Raw genomic sequence first — 8,392 nt, 5'->3', positions numbered from 1 at the left:
CAACATAGAAAAAAGACTAATGCAACAAAGAAATATTACTTGTTACAACAACAAAAAGGCTACTGAACAGAGCTCGTGGAATCAGATCAGAGTGGGAGGAGGAGAGCTAGATCCCAGAGGAGTAGGAGGAGGGCTCAGATCTAGAGGAGGAACGACCTACCTCATCGAGCCATCGTCGTCGTCTGTCTCCTGTGGAGAGAGCGAGAGCGAGGTCACTAGGAGCGGGGTGGCATGGAGGTCGTGGGGGAGGGAGGGATGGATGGGGGAGCACGCGGGCGGAGGCGGCAGCGAGCTCGCACGTGGCGGTGAGCGGGAGTGAGCCTATGGGAGCGGGATGAGAACGAGTGCGTGCGAGAGGGCGGGGAGAGCGAGCAGGTGCATCTGTTCCCATCCGTTGGGGGTCACGGTTGGATGGGAGAGGGGTCACGGCCGCTCGAGTTGTCCTATGTGGATACGTCGGATGGGAAGATGCCACACAATATCAATATCGAAAAGGAAAACCCATAAGGGCTTGTTCAGTTGTTTAGGATTGAGGGCATGGATTTTTAGTAGATGACTCGTCGGGCCATCAGAGCGAGACTTCTTTGGTAAAAAAGAACTTGAATACCTTTGTTTTTATGAAGGAGTCGTCATTTTCTATCAGGAAGGCTATATGTCATTTACAACCCTGACGTATTTCAGATGCTTGAAGGCCCCGCTCACCCAAAGTGATTTATAAAATTCTTCTTTCTGGATGGTGATTGGTCATGGTATCCATAACATTGCATCTTTTTTGGCCAAATCTTGATTTCGTTTTGCTTCTCCCGATCGATCGACTCGACTCTTTTCCCTGCCCCCGGCCTCTCACTTTGTTTTTGTTCTTCCTCTGTACCCTCGCTTGAATGAAGACACCCGATCGGCTTATTGACCGAAAGTAAGGATAAGTAGAAGAAGCAGCGAGATAAAGCAAAAGGTGCAGGTTTTGGAAATAAGGAACAATCCTAGTCCGAAGGCAAGGTCAAAACAATAATATTCATTGTTGGCCAATGCCAATATCAACAACCAAATCTTTGAGAATTGATGGAGCTTCCCCGCTCTTAGTTTGCTTTACAGGCCCACCACCTAGTAATTAGTCAGCGGATCCTTCCCTGATACAAGACAAGAAGGTTATCCTATTAACCAGAGCAGAGCAACTAGTGTCTTCTTCCTCGACTGTCCTCTATCTGAGGGATAGCGAATAGGATCTTGGAATGCATCCTAAGAAATGCTTAAATAATAATGATAGTTTAGTTCCATATATCATCTCGATACGGTCTACTTCCATACACCATAGTAAGTAAGGGGCTAGCCTGATATATCTTTGGAAGTGTAAGGGTTTAGTAATGCCCTCCTACGATAAGAATTAGTAAATGAAAGTGTATAGAATGGTTCACTAATTTGTATAACCTTGAGAAGCTGGAATTTTCCAAGGTAGGGCATGAGGACTAGGATTTAGACAATCATATAACATATTAAGTTCAGAAACATAGAGCGAATACAGGAAATCAGCCTAAGAACTACTCATTGAAGGAGACTTTTTTCTTTACATGTATATAGTTGCACTGAGATTCAGATACAGATGTGCATCCATAGTTTCTCAAAATCTAATGGCTTACTCATCAACCAATATATTACATAAACATGGCTTGCATTGGTACTAATTTCAAACAGAGTATTCATCTAAGTGGAATTCTTGTGTCCATTTCATACTTCCTGAAGGTCATATTTCTGGTGTTACCTGTCGTATGACAGATAACCTTTGTCACTCAGCATACACACACACACAATCCATGAACACAGTTAGATCAGCAGATCAGATATAAAACACAAAATGACAGAAACAAATATGTACCCCAAAATAAAACCATGTTTACTTTGAAGCTGCCACAACAAGGCAGCATATGTTTTCTGGAATGCTATGGGACTCGATCATAGCAGAAACTTGAACACAAGCGACTTGACCTCACATTGGACATGACAAACTAAACTCAGTACCCAAACCCGCCCAGACCCTTACTGCCCACCACGGAGGCGCAGAACAAGGTGGAACGTAGACTCCTTCTGGATGTTGTAGTCCGCCAGGGTGTGGCCATCCTCAAGCTACTTACCAGCAAATATCAGGCGTGTGGTCTAGTGGGATGCCCTCCTTATCCTGGATCTTTGCCTTCACATTGTCGATCATGTCAGAAGACTCGACCTCCAGGGTGATGGTCTTGCCAGTCATTGTCTTCACAAAAATCTGCATACCACCACGGAGGCGGAGCACCAAGTGAAGGGTGGACTCCTTCTGAATGTTGTAGTCAGCAAGAGTGCAGCCATCCTCAAGTTGCTTTCCAACAAAGATGAGGCGCTGCTGGTCTGCCCTCGTCTTGAATTTTTGCCTTTACGTTATCGATCGTATCAGAAGACTCAACTTCAAGTGTGATGGTCTTCCTAGTTAGAGTCTTGACAAAGATCTGCATGCCTCCCCTTAGCCTGAGCACAAGGTGAAGGGTGGACTCTTTTGAATGTTGTAGTCAGCCAAGGTGTGGCCATCCTCGAGCTGCTTCCTGGCAAAGATGAGGCGCTGCTGGTCTGAGGGAATGCCCTCCTTATCTTGAATCTTGGCCTTCACATTGTCAATCATGTCTGAGGACTTGACCTCCAATGTGATGGTCTTTCTAGTCAAGGTCTTCACAAGATCTGCATCCCACCCCTGAGCCTGAGAACAAGGTGGAGGGTGGACTCCTTCTGGATGTTATAGTCAGCGAGTGTCCGCCCATCCTCGAGCTGCTTGCCTACAAAGATCAGGCGCTGCTGATCCTGCGGGATTCCCTCCTTGTCTTGGATCTTTGCCTTGACATTGTCAATTGTGTCCGAGGACTCCACCTCGAGGGTGATGGTCTTGCCAGTGAGGGTCTTCACAAAGATCTGCATCTGCAGAGACAAATCACATGGTAAGCTACCATAAAGAGATTTGCGCAGGAAAACCTAGTGCTTAGAAAAGAATGATTCAAATCTCATCTAGGAAACAGAGGTACCAACAAACAAAAAACACAAACATATAGATTATATATATGAACCACGAGAATTAGAACAAACAACACCTCATGCATACCAACTGCCAATATGCTAGTTACATTTCTAATTTAGATAACAACTCAACATACACAGCAGAAAATATAGAGACGGGATTGAACATTTATAATCATAAAAAGTGGCAAGTGTATCGACAAGAAATAAGTTTAGCAGTACTTCCAAAACTTATACATATCCTTTTGATTAAGGTGATCAGAAACGGATTGATCTAAGGTAAAATAGGCAGGGAAGATTCAAGGCAAGATTCATCTTGATTTCTTTGAAGTAATAAAGATCTTAAATTTTTAAGCAAAAACCATCTTAATTTGAGCATAAGCTAATCAACAGATTGAAATTAAACCAAACAATACCTACAGGATTGTGTTAGGGGCAGCAGGACACTATGGCAGGCACTCAAGGCATCATGATAGAAATGATCCCTCTTAATTTTGATATAATACACTAATGAATCTCTTGAATGGAACCCTAACTCTATGATATCTACAAAATTCCGTTCCAGAACAGAAACACCACGGCCTATAAGCACGACAATAAGCCAAAACCAAACTCAGCATGAAAGAATTAACTCGATCAAACATCGCATACCATGCGAGCAATTTATATGGATCTTCGTATGGAAGGCGCAATAGAGATTCGGCCATACATACACGACCACATCATAGACCGAGAGATTAGGGGGATGAATCGGGCAGGGGGGCACATACCTTGACGAGAAGATCGGGAGCCTTGCTTAGTTTGCTTTCGTGGCGGCGACGGTGGCACGGTGTGACTTCGCGATTGGGATTGAGGGAGATTGGGTTGATGAAATCTGAGGGAAGCCGGAGGTGGACTTTATAGTGAGGGAATAGAGGGTTGCCGTGCCGTTTTTTTATTTTTAACACTTTTTGTAAACTAATTTTAAATCTAACACTGTTTTTTTTCAAAACTAACACTTTTGCCTGCACCTATTTCCCTGACGCGGCGAAACGCCTGTGCCGCGCCATACATGGTGGCACGACCATAGGGATGATGTGGCGACGACCGAGGCGCTGACCGGTGACGTGGCAAGGTCTGCCGCGCCACCAATCTTGGCGCGACATTGACGCGCCAAGGCTCACGACGTGGCAGGACCTGGACGCAACATTAATAAGGCTTGTGCCCATTCCTTTGGTGTGGAGTACTGTATCTATAATACTCTTATATAAAGCTAAACCTCACTAGATAATTTTTCTCTTCATGCAAGGTGTCCACGTCATTTCCCACTAAGTCACTCACTCAATGTTCTATCTCTTCATGCATATATAGTATTATGTAGTGGAATGAGAAAGGACATAAGTATATATGATAGAGAGCGTGCATTCAAATACATTGATTATTGGGAGATGAAACGCAAACCTTTCATGTTTATTGAGAGCAAGTTTTAATGGTACGACAAAAGCAATTAAACAAAGTGTTAGTGGGATTGAGAGGACGGATGGCTAGGATCAACACAGTTACTTAAGATCGGATGGCTGAAAAATTAGTGATGATGTGGCTTCACCAGAAGAGAAAAATAGCAGTTAATGATACATTCCATCTATATAGGTCATATATATCCAATAAAAGCTCTCCCATTCTTCGTCTCTGTCTCCGAAGAGGAACGGGCAGAAGGTCATCCTGTTCTTCTCCTCTCCTGTAGAAAACGTTTCTGCGCAAATCATTATAAACTCTCCTTGTCCTCTGGTGATTTCTATCGATTTCTTTTATTTAGATAGTCGAGGAAATTCCTTTAACCTATACATCATTAGAGTTTCGTGCTTTTGTTTCTTCCTAACCTAGCTACCCCCTTGTTAGTTCCATTTTTTTACTAATCTCTCTTTCTCTGTGTGAGACGATCGTTCATGTAGTTTGTTTTTCCCTCTAATGCATTTAAGTTTCTTAAAGAATAGAATATCGAATTGTTAAAAGGGGGAGGATGGGAGGAAATCGGACAGGTCATAGCACAAAGAAACGGTAAAAAGCAAAGTTTTTTTATGCAGGTACGTTACCAAGATGAGAAAACCTTTCAAGGGATGCAAGGAGAGGGAAGTGAATTACCACCGGAATGGTCACACAGATGACCATGGCAAGATTACTGATCAATGTAAAGATCTATGTTGGTAGCCATGAATGGAATAGCATCACTTACATTACTATTTTGGCAATTTTATTTTAGAGCAATCTTTCTGCACCATGGGATAGAAAAATATATTTACTGATTTTACAAGATATTGGCAGCATTAATATAAAAAAGATTCAAGTAATGAAATTGAATTAATCAAGTTATACCAACTCTTTGACTCTTTAGTTGCTAGCTGTTTTGCATCAGGAATCAATTTAGTGTTTCATCGTATGACCGGGAATTCTCCAGAAAATACTTAAATGTATGTCTTCCATTGAAGAGCAGAGTGTTGATTCTTCAGTGTCATGGCAAGAGTTGGGAAGTGGTTTGCCGCATTCAAGTTCCAAAAGTTCAACGCAAAGTTAAAAGGCTTTTCCAAAGGGTGGGCACGGTTTGCACGTGACAACAATTTGCAGCTGGGAGATATCTACCTCTTTGACCCACTGAAGACCAAGATGTACAAGATGAATGTGCGTATCATTCGCAAAGAGTGAGATTTGGGAAGTGCTTTCTGCTGCTGTTTTGACTTGTGCTTTTGGGTTTGATAAGAGTCGCTTATGGTCATGTGTGTCAGCCGTTGGTGCCAACTTTTGTAGTAGTGATATTAAAGCTTTTTATGCTTGGCAAGGGTACATCTTACTCTGTTTTGTTAGATAAGGGAACAAAGTGGTACAGTTTACTCTGTTGAGTGCTGAACAATATAATCTATGGTATAACCATCTCCTGATTAGTTGACTGCGTCGTGTGGGCCGTGTGGTACATCTGTCGAGTGCGCCGTGTGGGCTACACGGACGATCATGCGCTAGGCAATGATAATGCTCTTGTGAGCGGTGGGCGCGGCGCAAGCGTGGCGGCGGGCACGCGCGACGGGTAGGCGGACGGGTGCATGCGGGCAGGCGGGTGGGCAGGGCGTGGCATGGGGGACTGGGCCGCGGGCCTTTAGTCGGCTCTGCCGCGCCAAGATCGGGGCGCGGCAGACCCTGCCACGTCACCAGTCAGCGCCCCGGTCGTCGCCACGTCATCCCTCTCGCCACGCCACCATACATGGTGCGGCACAGGCGTTTCGCCGCGTAGGAAAATAGGCGCGGGCAAAAGTGTTAGTTTTGGAAAAAAGATAAAAGAGTATTAGATTTGAAATTAGTTTAAAAAAGTGTTAAAAATTAAAAAATCGCCGTGCCCACCTGGTGGGGTCCCGGTGACGTCACGGCTCACGGTCACGGCAATGGAAAATATGGAATCACACGTGAGCGAGAGGCCATCGGCCCGTCGCGGCGTCCATGGTCCGCCCGCCCTGCTGCGCAGGCCGCAGCCTATCGACTGGAACCAGTTGCGTGATGGGCTTTCCAGGGCCCCCGCTTGGGCTACGACAGCCCATATTAGTGTTGCAGCTCAAACACTCACTGTACAGGTATCTTTGCGAAAAAGCAACTGGCAGTATTACTTTTGTTATACAAACACGAAATATCACCATTGAACTATTGAAGTATTGATCTTCCGTATCCGTATATGCATATCATGCAACTACCAATTTGGATTCTGCATCAACTCCCACAGCAAACACTCGAGTATCACGGCCATGGGAGGGGAGAGAGACACTTGAGCACGGTGCTGGCCACGTAGCCAGGGGCGTGAGCGCCAGCAGGCAAAGGGTTTGGGTCGATTCGATTGGTCAAGGCCGAGCTGGGCTTCACGGGAGATGAAAGAAAGCATTAGAGACAGAGAGGCTTGGGCTGGGTTAGAGATCAAGAGCTAGCTGGATAGTTATCAGGCTGTTAGCTCGGGTAGTTATCAGGCCCAAGGTTAGGTTAGAGTTAGCTTTAGATTTATTTACATTCCAATTTAGAATAAATGTAAATCAGACTCAAACAACCAACCAAAACCAAAAGAACTCTAAATCAGTCTAACATAGATTTGTCCTTATTATGAAAATAAATGCACTAAAATTTTATTACTAGGAATTCTAGGACAAAGGGAAGATAATCTTTAATGTTTTCACTGCAAAGCAACAAACACCAATTTTTTTTGAAATCCACATTTTTGCAATCAGAAACATTCGGGGATGTTACAGACTCCCCCCCTAGAAGCATCTCGTCCTCAAGATTAAAGCTGCACTGGGTTGACAGGGTTCTTCTGCTTCTTACATTTGTCCGATTGCTTGTCGATGCTTCCAACATAGTTGAAATTACTTTTCCATAACGTCATATCTCTCCTTAATCCAATTTTGGTTGATCCTGAGTTGTGGTTCGAAACCCATCGTATCCTGCAGATACTCTTGGTCATTTGACTTGTTCATCTTGTCCTCCTTGGTGGTGCCTAGCTATGTCCTCTGGTAGATTATTCCACATCACATGGGTACACTTCTTTATTATTCCATGTAAGCTCCAAACTGATAGGCTTCGAGTTCGTATCATCTTGATACTCTCGGTTAGACTAGTGTGTACCTTAGGTAGTGTTAGCTGTTTTCCTTCCTAAGGTATCGCATTCCATGAGGGAGATCCTCGAATCATTTGGATTCTTCTTTTCCGTGAATATCCATATCCTTCTCTAGCAAATAAATGCATTCAAATTTTTATTACTAGGAATTTTAAAAGAGGTCACGGGAAGAAAATCTTAAATGTTTTCACTGCAAAGCAACAAACACACGATTTTTTTGAAATCCACGTTTTTGCAATCAGAAAACATTCCGGGATGTTACAACTTGCTCTGTTGCAAATAAACATGTTTGTTTGTCACAACACAAGTAACCGGTGAGTACCACCAAATACATATAAGTAATCACTACCGGAGGCGGCTTCTTTGCCGAGTGCCTGAGGCACTCGGCAAAGGTCGATATACACTCGACAAAGCCTCTCGGCAAAGGACGCTCGGTAAATAGTTTATCGGCAAAGACCACTTTGCCGAGTGCACTTTATCGGGCACTCGGCAAAGGCTTTGCCGAGTGCCAATCTGACACTGGCAAAGAAAAGTGGCCGTGACGGCGAGCGCCACCGTGACAGCGGCTTTATCGAGTGTCAAGGTCAAGCACTCGGCAAAGGTACCCGCTTTGCCGAGCGCCATTGACTTAGACACTCGGCAAAGGTGGCCACTTTGTCGAGTGTCGCCGACAAGACACTCGGCAAACAGGCCACCTTTACCGAGTGCCGGTCCGTGGCACTCGATAATCTGTGATGTTGCCGA

At 44.4% G+C, this 8,392-nt stretch overlaps 1 pseudogene; it reads right to left on the bottom strand.

Moving 5' to 3' along the window:
• Positions 1-2,031: 2,031 nt before the first annotated feature.
• Positions 2,032-2,934, bottom strand: LOC136529407 (polyubiquitin 11-like; annotated as a pseudogene).
• Positions 2,935-8,392: the final 5,458 nt, after the last annotated feature.

Source organism: Miscanthus floridulus, chromosome 19 (assembly GCF_019320115.1).
Source record: "Miscanthus floridulus cultivar M001 chromosome 19, ASM1932011v1, whole genome shotgun sequence".
Lineage (NCBI taxonomy): Eukaryota > Viridiplantae > Streptophyta > Magnoliopsida > Poales > Poaceae > Miscanthus > Miscanthus floridulus.
The sequence above is the reverse complement of the archived record's forward strand: the minus strand, read 5'-3'. Positions and strand labels throughout refer to the sequence as shown.